General features: G+C 37.1%; 1 long non-coding RNA gene and 1 pseudogene across 1 annotated transcript; both read right to left on the bottom strand.

Annotated features, from left to right (window-relative positions):
* Window positions 1-2,404: 2,404 nt before the first annotated feature.
* Window positions 2,405-4,561, bottom strand: LOC150055266 (uncharacterized). Its single transcript, XR_016537634.1, has 3 exons — window positions 4,357-4,561; window positions 3,434-3,614; window positions 2,405-2,613 (listed from the first exon to the last, which is right to left on the bottom strand). It is a non-coding gene; the product is annotated as an uncharacterized LOC150055266 (long non-coding RNA).
* Window positions 4,562-10,125: 5,564 nt separating this feature from the next.
* On the bottom strand, window positions 10,126-10,991 carry LOC150055265 (deubiquitinase OTUD6B-like; annotated as a pseudogene).
* Between the last annotated feature and the right edge of the window lie 361 nt (window positions 10,992-11,352).

Genomic DNA, 11,352 nt, shown 5'->3' with positions numbered 1-11,352 from the left:
GCCCAATTGCTTTTCTTTTCACTATTAAATCTGTTGAATGACTTTTATTCTTGTTTATACTTAGCATTATACTTTTATCTTAATATATAGGAGTAAGTTTCAATTTTTTTCTGTATTATGAGGCCACAAAATGAGATAATGAACCATACTTCTATTTCAGTCACACCTCTACTTCCAAGCACATATTTTATTAATAATGAGAAATAATCAGAAAAATACACACAGGTAATTCAGAGAAGAGAAAAGGCAGTTGATTATGAACTTACAGATAGATTTTTGGTGTTACTAGAGACACATATATCTATGTTTATACAACTGGTTTATACAATGCTGGTTACTAACATTGTTTTCTTCAGGAGGAATGGGAGAGAGCAAAGTCACTGTGAATCACTCTTTTGTACTTTCATGTAGAAGAACAAGCAGTATTGTTTTTGTAATTTGAAATGTATGAAATAAGAATGTCTAAACAGCCAGATGCGGGTGACTCAAGCCTTTAATTCTAGCTATTCAGGAGGCTGAGATCTGAGGGTCACAGTTCAAAGCCAGCCCAGACACCAAAATCCATGAAACTTTTATCTCCAATTAAACAGCAGAAAACCAGAAGTGGAGCTGTAGCTCAAAGTGGTAGAGCAGTAGACTTGAGCTGAAGAGATCAGAGACATTGCACAGGCCCAGAATTCAAACCTGAGATTGATAGAAAGAAAAAAATAGAATGTCTAAACAAAAAAAATAGATTACCTTTTTGAATCTACTAAGATTTGAAGGTGAAACAAGGCTGAAGGGCTGTAGATTGAAAGCATTATTTTAGGTAACATCAATCTGACATCATGCAATAGCAATTTTTTTTCCACTCTGCATTTGTGTTGTCCCTACTTTGAGTCTTTCCAGCTTAAGGTCTGTAGGTTTTCCTGTCCATGTGGGGCAGTGTTAGAGAATGAACCAGGAATTCTGGTCAGAACATGAAAAGTCCTCACATGTTTCCATTCTCCTAATGAAAGTCTTTTCTGACTTTTAGTAGAAAGCAATCATCAAGTCTTATTCCTCACTACTGAGCATTTTAAAATTGGATTTTCTTGTTGTAGAGAGAGGAGTGAAAGGAAAAATTCTCAGTATTGATCAGTGTTGCTTTGTTGAAAGCTTTCCCACATGAGAGCGACTTTTATTCTTTTTTGTACATTAGCCACAAGAACAGGGAAAAATGAGAAAAATGTGTGCAAGAATCCATATGTCCAGATGTGCGTGGGAGATTAGCTTTCTGGGAGTATAGCCTCTAGTTGATTGAATGATGAACAATAAGACTGGAATTAGCAACATCTACTTACTAATTAAAGCCAAATAACTGACTCTTGTTCCATTTGCCACTTGCTAATTTCATGACTTTGGTAAGTTAATCTTTCTGAGGTGCTGTTCTCTATTTTTCAAACAAAGAAATAGTGTTATTACTATTGTTCCTGTTGAATAAAAGAATATGTAGACATGATGTTTTATATGAATGGAAAATAAGATAATATAAGAAAGAGAGGAAAAAAGAAAAGGAAGAAAGAAGAGAGGGAGAGAGAGAGAAGAAGGAAGGAAAGAGAAATAAATAAGTATAAATTCATTAAGTATGTCATACCTCAGATCTGTTTTTCAGAGCTTATATCAGGGACTAATTTTAAATATAAAAATATATTTTAGGCAAGAGACTATTTTAGTAAAAAAAAATATTTAAACCACTTGTGAGAATACAGAGAGAAACCTGACTAAATGTCCTTTGAGTGGCATTTTATTTTTAGTGTTTCAAATTTTTTTATGAAATAAGTATAATCCTGTTAATATAATAGTTAATATTTTTAGCAGACACATAGCTCCAAACTTGTGCTAAGTGTTCTCAATATCAAGTCAATGTTCTGGACTGTTCCCCAACCCCTTTCTGATGGACTACTCTCAATTCTTTTGTCTTATTTCTCTCAAAGCTGCTAGTGGAGACTCCAGTGAAAACTTCTTGTGTCTCAAATCCAAGATATGAGCAAACAAATTCTTTGGTACCACATATATAGAAAAAGCCAGCAGTGGTGCTGAGGCTCAAGTGGTAGAGTTCTAGCCTTGAGAAAGTCCAAGGACAGTGCTCAGGCCCTGAGCTCAAGCCCAGGACTGGCAAAAAAAAAAAAAAAAAAGAAAGGAAAGCTGAGATTGATTGTACTAAATCTCAAGAATGTAGATTAATGTCTCATGGGAAACTACCTTCAGTTCCAGGGAAGATGTCGGGATTTTTAGTTCTTCTTGCCTCCTGCCCACAAGAGGGATAGAGAGAACACGCCCCAACTAAGACGAGACTGAGAAAGAAAAGGGCCGACTGGCAGCCAGCCCTCCCTCACCGGAGGGAGGACACTCAGACATGACAGGGAGACTCGTCAAGAAAAGATTCGTTTATTGGGAAAATACAATGGGTTGGTATAGGATTCAGGAGTCTATCAGCATAGAGGTGGGCAGAGGTAGGTGCTGTCCAAGAGGGTGGTCGGGGCCAGTCCCAGAGGTAGAGGTAGTCTTGCTTTACATCACAAACCACAGCCAAGCCTTCCAACCAGGTGACAGGCAGGTTGGATCCCAAGACCAGGAAATGAGCCCATTTTTCTGATGTGACATGCCCCACAGAAGGAAGGTTAAATAAAGCTGTATTGTTTCACCAAGTTTTACTTTGAGTTCTTTACATCCAAGTATTTAATTTAACTTATGAATGGTAAAAGAATACTATATATAAAGTTTAGGTATATCTCCTTTCCCTCCCTCCCTCTCCTCCCTCTCCTCCCTCTCTTCCCTCTCCTCCCTCCCTCCTTCCTTCCTTCCTTCCTTCCTCTTCCTTCCTTCCTTCCTTCCTCTTCCTTCCTTCCTTCCTTCCTTCCTTCCTTCCTTCCTTCCTTCCTTCCTTCCTTCCTGCTTTTCCTCCTTCCTTTTACTGGTACTGGGATTTGAACTCAGAGCCTTGTGCTCTCTCATATTTCTTGCTTATGCTGGCACTCTACCACTTTAGCCATGCCTCCAGTACGAAGTTTAGGTATTCTACCACATGTTCACCTTTTCTGTTTTCTAAGAAAGCAATGTTACTTTGGATCTAATGTCCAGGATCTTCTATGCACCATGATACCGCTTGGAAAAACCCCAAGAAAGAATCTGTATGGTTTGTTGTGCCTTGTCTCTCTCCTCACGAGGGTGGGATTTTTGTACAGCTTGTGAAGGTGTCTTTGTGTCTCTCAGCACACAGTGATATAGGACAATGTCTGCTGGAGCCAGATTTGCAATATATAAATCTCCAGAGTTTGCCATACTTTCAACTTTAACCCATTTATGGCAAAATTGGCATTTCCTTCCAAGGAATTTCTCCATCCCCTGTGGAAATATTTTCTGGGGCCTAGTTTTGATACTGTCAAAATCAGTAGAAGAAAAGAAAGCCTACAGATGAGATACTGAAGTCACACAACAGACTCATAGATTTCCCTTCTGTGTCGTTCACTTAGGTGTCTTGGGGGTGAGATCCAATCTGTTCTCCGAGGCCCTCCAATTTAAAACCCATATCGGCCAGTGTGAAATTGGAGTCTTCCTTCCAGAGGGTAGCTTGGGATTGGAAAGACGGTTACCTGGAAGGGCCAGGGGTAGAAGTGATGTGGTCATTGTTGCTTCTGGATTTCTGATTTTCTAATCTTACAGTGGATGCTTCAGGCCAAGAACATCTTATAATGTAGTCAACGGGAGAAAACTTCTGGAGAGTTCTTACCATGACTCACAGTCCAGAAGTGGAAGATGCTTGACCTAGTTGCCTAAAAAGATTTTTTCCCCTCAACTTACAGGACTCATTATTCTTCAAGCTTATGAGTGCAGATGAAAAGGAAAATAAAACACTGAACAATTCCTAATTTCTGTAGGCTAAGGTTGTGCATGTTCCTTTAATTTGTTTCTCTCTTCTAACTGATGAATATTGGTTTTAGAATAAATGCAATTTTGGTGAAATGGTTAAACTTTTGAGATATAGATTGTGTTTGGTTCTTTTTACAGTAGAAAATAGGAAAAAAATGAGAAAGACGCTTTTTCCAGTCCTGCTGTTCATCCCTTTCAAAAGACAGCTGAATCTCAAGTTTTCAATTATGAGAGTCTCTTATCTTTCAGGCAGAACACTAGGGGAGCACGACACCAAGGAACACTGGGGAAACTTTCCACTTCTATTTTGGAAGGCATTTTAATGGTCCTAGTGTTCCAATTAATGTGTAATATCTTCAGAAAAAAATCTCACTGTTTTGAAGCACCCAACAGAGGTTAAAAACTCTAAAATGAAGAGTAAAAATAAGCAGGCTGCAAATGGGGAAGAAAAAAATGTCTACTTACATCAAATCATGTTGCTTGCTGGCTCCCACATTTTGTTTTTTTTTGCTAATAAGGGTACCAAGAAAAGTTGCTAGTGGAACTCAATGTATGCTAGACAGAAGACAGATGATGTATAGCTGCTTGGATGGCAGGGGACAGAGCAGTGGCAGGTGTGGTCCTGGTAGAAAGGCTTCCTCTATGACTGCATGGGTCATCATGCCTTGCCAATGGGGTTGCTATGTACGTATAGGTGCAGAGCGTCAGCTGCAGCGTTTGTGTACAGAGTGCTGGTGGCTAGAGAGCACTGTGCCTCCACAGCACAGAGGTGGGTGGCTGAGTGTCTGCTGTGGGCAGCTGTGATGTGCAGGGTGCTGAGTTCTTTGTTATTTAACATGCCATTTCGTCTTCCCTGCTTCTTATCTATCCCACTGGAAATGAATTTCAATAGAAAAGTTGGAGCTTTCTCTTCTTGGTTGTACCATCGCAGGCTTTGAAAGTTGGTTACTTTCTAACTACAATTGAAAGTTGCACTGGTTCCTTCATGGAAAACCAGAGATGGGGGTCTCTGTATCACCTTCTCCATACTACTCACCCCTGATTAGAAAAAGATTAAAGAAGCAAACAGAATGATGTCAGATCAAGTCTTCATTGTGATTGGAATTATTCTCCAGCAGAATCACAGGGTTTCCAGAAAATTCAGAATGAATTCTGTTTTCCTTCTTACTTCTGTGATCATCAGTACTTGGGCTTTTCTGGTTAAACTTAACCCTTTGTAGTAACTGTACTTACAGCTCAATTGAAGCCAAAAAATTACCAGTGAAGTCTTTGTCCATTTCCTCATCCTTCAATTCTTAGATTTGTTTTCCTGGGAAGTATGGCTTATTATTCTAAGTATTTTCTTTTCCTTTAGGGAATCCAGCCTTGTTCAGTGTGTGCAGGCCAGTAACACACACACATGTACACATACACACCCAGTCAGACACAGACAGACAGACACACATAGTGATGAAATAGCATTAAGCAATTCAACCAATCAGAAAATGTTTCTTTTGGTCTTAATTTAAATGCAAATCCTTCTTGCAATTTATCTCCGGAATCATTAAAAAGAGAACAGTGCCATCTTGTGAGCTGGTGCAGAATACTTGCAAATGTGTGCCTGTCTGTGTTACCAGTGATGGTAGATTCTTCTAAAATTCTCTCACTGTGGAAAAGCAGACTTTTCTTTTTTTTCACATACACATCACGTTTTATTATGTCAAAACTACATTAGTTGAACGTAATTGGATGGTTCCAATTTACTGTATATGCAGTATTTATACTGGCTCAAATACTGAGGACAACTTAACCATTTACAGTTGACATCATAATTAAACACGAGCTATTTACATGAATATTAAAATAAATTTATTAAATATAGCTTGGGTGAAAATGTAAGATTTTCTAAATATGGAAACATTATTAAGAGCAGCTGTCAATATTTTTATTTTTTTAAGAACATAAGATCTGTTTTCAAAACAAGGTGCCATTTTAGAAAAATTTTTATATAGAGCTGAATTCACATGGAAGGAGAATACTGGATGAAAAACAGAACATATTAGAAGTTAAACTTTCTTTTCAGTTACTTAGACCTGAAAATGAGAAAGAAACTAGGCCTGAAAATACTGCTTGCGTTCCCTTTTATGTAGACCAAATATTATATACAGGTATTCTGTTTTGGAATAAAGTTTTTTTGAAAAAGTAACATACTTATAACCAAATTTGCATAAAAAATGACAAAATTTTCATAACTATCTTTAAATGGATTCTTAGTAGAAAGTTTAAGTGCTTTCTTTAAAAGACATACAAACCTTGCACCCATGCAAAATGTGTAACTTTAAAAAAAAATCAAACCATGATCATTATTTTACCCAGCCTAAATAAGTATTTTTCTATTTTGAGTTATGTAAAAAGTTGATAGAATAAAGTAGTGTGCAAATTTTTTGGAGAAGATTTACCAACCTCTACAGTATATGGAATGTAGTAATGTTATAAACTAATATATAACACATGGGCTTCAGAAAACATTGTTTTGACCATTTTCTTACCAGTCCATTGTCTTCTAGCAAATCATTACCTGCTAAGGTTCCAAAAGTACAGAATTATTTCTGAAAGGAATGGGCAAGTTTTTTTTTTAATAACTTGGTACAATGACAGCTTAGTAAGAGTTTCTGAATCACTTCTTTAAAAAATAATAGCCACCAATAAAAGTACTTATCCATTCTTGGTTTGTATGCCATCTAGTTATTAGGAATATATCCAGGTTCAAATTCACGTATAATCCCTCAAAGGGAAACGCAGCATCTCTGCACATTATGCTGCAGGAAAGACAACAAATGGTCTGTATCTTCTTTAGATAATGGCCAAAGTCAAGGTCATTAGTGGCAATTCTAAATACCAGGAATGGAAAGGCAGACTTCTCAAAGCCAACCCTGGTTCTAGGACTCAGTAGTTCGTAGGTACTGCAGAAATTTAGAACAAAATGTAATTACTCACATTCCCACCTCATACTTACAACATGTCTCCATCCTGAAATCTTCCTGGTGTTTTGTTCCAAATGAACTATGTTATATTTGTATTACATTTTTTCACTTTCGAAACTGTTTTTCCCAGGCATTATAAATTGTAGTAATGGTAAAAGATGGTGAGATGGGTTAATGGCTCAACCTTTAGGAGCATGAGTGTCTCTTTTTACAATTTTTGCAGCTCCAGGTTCTAATGTATTTAATTCAAGTGTTCACTCTTCCTTCCTCCCTGCCTCCTTCAGGTATTTTATGCTTTAGAAGCAGGAGATAATGATTCTCTTTTCTTCTATAAAAGATGAGATATTTGCCCTGGAACTAATGATTCTTGAGCCTCTGCCTCCAAAATGATGGCATATAGGAATGCGCCACCATTCTTGGTTTAAGGTAGTTACAGTTTTATGAATTAGAGAGATGTCTTCCACTATGCCATCTATAATGGACTAAACGAGCCAAGGAAGACCAAAGAGCAAGGCTTTTGAATAAAGAGAGGCTGAATGCTGAAATTTGCTTCTACATTTTGAAAGAAATGTTTCATTTTTGAAGAAAATGAAATTTTCATTATATATTGTTCTGTCTCTATTTTTTTTGTAAAATCTATCCATCATTTATTCTTATTTGGCAAACATCAGGGGACAGGAGCAAACTGCGGACTACAGTCATACAATCACTTGTGTAAACATACTTAAGTGGATAAAATTATGAGCTGAAAACATATTCATTTTGACAAGTACTCTTCCAAGTTAGGACAAAGGGAAGGCCAAGTAATTTCTACTATGCCATCATCATACAACAGAATAAATTAGCATGTTATTTTTACATTAACAGTTGCCATGTTTCTAATAATTTTTAGATATGGCTAAAAAGATCTTTATCTGAAATTATATTAAAGACCAAAAGCTGACCAAATTTAAGTTTCGTTCATAACTGTACTGGCCATTGTCAAAAAATTATAATTCTTATCAAAACATCAACAGAAACAACACCAATAGCTAATTTTAAATAATCAACAAGTTCTGTGATAAAGATAAGAATTTATAATAATTAGTTTATGTAATACTTGTTTTAGTACTACTTAATGCTGATATTTTACATTAAAAGTAACAGATGATGCTTCAAAGTAAGCCCAATTTTACAATTTTATTCTTTTATAAACTTCAGACTTTCTTGAACTTCAGATCACAGTTTACAAAACAGGCAGCCTATAGAATATACTATCTGGCAGGCAAAAGAGATTTGAATCTGCAGCAATGAAATCCCTTCAGGAAAGACTGACTACTTGAGATGATCACAGACTCCATTTAAGAGCTCCTCACGCTGACACGTGCTGGACACGAGACTGACTGATAAACCCCACATTTATCCATGAAAATTACACAGGGAGCAAAAATTCAAATGGTATAAACTTGAGGATAAATCTTACAAGCTGTACTTCTCACTTGGGGAAAAAAGTCAAATAAAAAATTTCTTCTGTTCACAATATTTCTTTACATACAAATTTTCATATCTATATTTATATATGGGTACAATTAGAAATAATACTGTTATGATTGATTTGAAATCTGAACTAGACAAATTCTTTGAAGAAAACTATTGTATACTGACTTTACAACTTTCCACACTCAAATAATGGTTTTCAACTTTATCCATGTAAGCAACATAAAAATTGTTCAATGTTTGAGTGGGAAATAAAGTGACAATGATATAATAAAATAAACCATCAGGGCTCTCTTCTAAATTCCTAGAGTTAGCAAAATGAAAGAAATCTTGCTAAAAAGAAGTTGAAAAAAAAAGAGTAGACCTAACAATTGAATGCGGCCTTGGCCCCTTTTGCACTGCTAAACCCTCAAGTTGCCCAAGGTAAGGAATACTGTTACAAAACATTCCTTGAAGAAAAGGTAAACAAAGCAGCTGAGAGTAGGTGGTAAGGATGCACCAGCAAACAAAAACTTGCAGCTGAGAAGACAATCAAGAAATGACAGCACAGGCCGGGAGTTTGGCCTAGTGGTTAAAGTGCTTGCCTAGCATGCATGAAGACCCGGGTTCGATTCCTCGGTACCACATACATAGAAAAAAAGCTGGAAGTGGTGCTGAGGCTCAAGTGGTAGAGCTCTAGCCTTGAGAAAGCCCAAGGACAGTGCTCAGGCCCTGAGCTCAAGCCCAGGACTGGCAAAACAAAACAAAACAAAACAAAACAAAAACCAAACAAACAAAAAAAAGAAATGACAGCACAAATGCACATCCAGAAGTTAAGAAACAGAAAAAAAAATAACCAAGGCTTTGGAAAGATAATTGTCTTTCAGGTCTTTTTCAAAGTTACACACAAATCAAGGTCAAATCTATAATTCTGCAGAGGCTTAAACCTGATAGCAAACATGTAGTTTGACCTTTGACGTCCCATCTCTTTCAATTTAATCATTGATTCATAATTAAATAATATTTAACATTCTTCACTATTAAAGCAAGCTTCTAGTTGTACTTCAATGAGCTAAATAAAAAGTATCACCCCATGAACCCCAATAGCGCTAAAGTTACTGCAAATCCAAGGGTTTTTTCATTTTTTATTTTATTTTTTTTACCAGTACTAGGGCTGGAACTCAGGGCCTGGATAGTCTCTGTGCTCCTTTTGCTCAAGGCTAGTGCTCTACCACTTGAGCCACTACACCACTTTCAGTCTTTTCTGAGTTTCTGGAGATAAGATTCTCATAGACTTTCCTGCCCAGGCTAGCTTCAATCGCAATCCTCAGATCTCAGCTTTCTAAGTAGCTAGGATTATAGGTGTGAGCCACTGGCACCCAGAGATCAAATGCACTTTATAAGCACTAATTACATCTGCTATCATCAAAGTACATCATTACAATGACAAGGACTGAGTCATTTCACTTCTTTGAGAAAAATTGTATTGAAATGATTACTTCAGAAAATTTTAGTAGTGGGGACAAAATTTAAAACACAATTCATTCCAAAACAGAATAAAAGCCCAAGATGCTCTATTAATAAAAGTATCACTAAATGGGTACCACTTTAGTCAACAAAGACTGCTCTCCACTATCACCTTACGAAGTTGTAAATACACCAAGTGGACACTGGTGAAAATATATTTCTAAAAGCCTGTCAGTCAACTTGCTGTTAAAATGAACTTAAGGTAATTGTGTTTTTCAGAAGCACTGACAACCATCTCACACTTGATAGGAATACTTGATCAAGACACAATTTTAACACATAATTGTGTCTAGATGCAGTTTTCAGTAGCTGTGTTCACCAACTGTGTAATAGAATTATATTGTTCTCCTAAGCCGTATGCATGTCTCATATATACAAGAATTAATGGTGTTTCTGGATATTCTTCACCCACTACAATAGGAGGAGAATCTGCCTGTATTATCTCTATTGGTGTTTTTAAAATGTGAGACTGAGCTCTTAGCTCAAGCTGTCCTCCCTATGCAGCTGTGTTTACAATACTGTCACAGTACTTTCCAAACTCTTCTGGTGTGTTCATGTCTCCTGAATTGGGGTTTGTTAAAAATGGCAGGAAGTCATCTCTATGACTTTGCATGTACTCAGCAGTTTGACTTCTCAACTTAGCCACAGTGAGGGCGCAGTCCTGTGTTTTCAGCTGGTCCTCGATGGCTCTGTACATACAGTGACCATCAGATGGAATCTGCCTCATTTTCACCTCTCTGGCTGCCAGGATTTCAGTAAGTTTCTTATTTTCCACATGCCTAGCGCCAGATTAGTTCTCAATTTCAGCTTCAGCTGTCCTCTCTTTCTGCTCCTTTTCCAATGCAGCTTTTATTTCCCCATCTCTTTTGCGCTTTTGATATCAAGGTGGTTGCTTCTCAATTACCAGGTGTGAAATGTTAGCATCAATAGAATCTATCTCATTCTCTTTAGAAGCCAGCTTCACCTGCTCTAGTTCCTCTCCATTTCTTTTTCCAACTTAGCAACATCTTCGGTGAGTTGCTTCCTCCTCTTTTTGCCATTCTTGGGAACAGCATTCTTCATACCTTGAATTTTTGCTTGCAACTCCTTCTTCTCCCTGCGATGCCACCTCGCCAGCTTCTCCTCGTCCAGCTCCTCGGCCAGGTCAGCCTCCATGACTGCCGATGTCATCGGGAACACCTGGAGGCTGATCTGTCTGTTTTTGCACTTGAACTGTATACCTGTTTCTTTAGACACATAAGATTTTCTATTATTTTTCTGTGCAGTTAGAAAGTCAATGAGCCACTTAACATTTTTTGCAAAACTCCACATGAAGTCATTATCTATCACATAGAGATATCTTCTTTAAAAATCCATGAAATAAAAGACCACTAAATGCCAATGCTGGACTCCTCTCCAAATGGAGAGTCTCACTAATTTTCTTTCACAGCTTTCATTTCACATTCAAATAAACTTACTGTGTTTATCTTAAAAATAAACGAACTCCAGTGATGAAAAGTTATTTCTCTTAAGACAT

The sequence above is a fragment of the Megascapheus bottae genome, chromosome 14, assembly GCF_031878675.1.
Source record: "Megascapheus bottae isolate mThoBot1 chromosome 14, mThoBot2.hap1, whole genome shotgun sequence".
NCBI classification, from domain to species: Eukaryota; Metazoa; Chordata; class Mammalia; order Rodentia; family Geomyidae; genus Megascapheus; species Megascapheus bottae.
This window is presented reverse-complemented; position numbering and strand designations above follow the sequence as displayed.